At 25.1% G+C, this 343-nt stretch overlaps 1 protein-coding gene across 1 annotated transcript in view; it reads right to left on the reverse strand.

The window, feature by feature from the left end:
- LOC108754697 (whirlin) overlaps nucleotides 1–343 on the reverse strand; it is a 112,044-nt gene that overhangs the window by 74,016 nt on the left and 37,685 nt on the right. The window lies entirely within an intron of this gene.

The following is a 343-nucleotide window of genomic DNA, read 5'->3' on the forward strand; positions in this document are numbered from 1 at the left end:
GATTCTTTAATATCAAGAAATTATTTTGTTATTTATTATAGCAAATACAGTAAAAAAATCTTGTTTTGTATTGAATATGATATTTTTACCAATAATGAAATTAATATTTATATTGATATTATGTCGAATTATGATTTGTTTCAAAATAATGTAAAATATAAAACATTTTAGAACAGGTATAGGTGATACTTTAGCAATGGATTGTCAAATGTTAATGCGATGTATACGCACTTAACGTAATTTCTTTCACACTAACGCGTTATAAAGTATTTAACATGACCGTAATTTAATATATAGATGAGGGACCTGTTGGCTGGCATGTGACAAACAAGTTGAAATTTTG

The sequence above is a fragment of the Trachymyrmex septentrionalis genome, unplaced genomic scaffold (genome assembly GCF_001594115.1).
Source record: "Trachymyrmex septentrionalis isolate Tsep2-gDNA-1 unplaced genomic scaffold, Tsep1.0 scaffold119, whole genome shotgun sequence".
Taxonomy (NCBI): Eukaryota; Metazoa; Arthropoda; class Insecta; order Hymenoptera; family Formicidae; genus Trachymyrmex; species Trachymyrmex septentrionalis.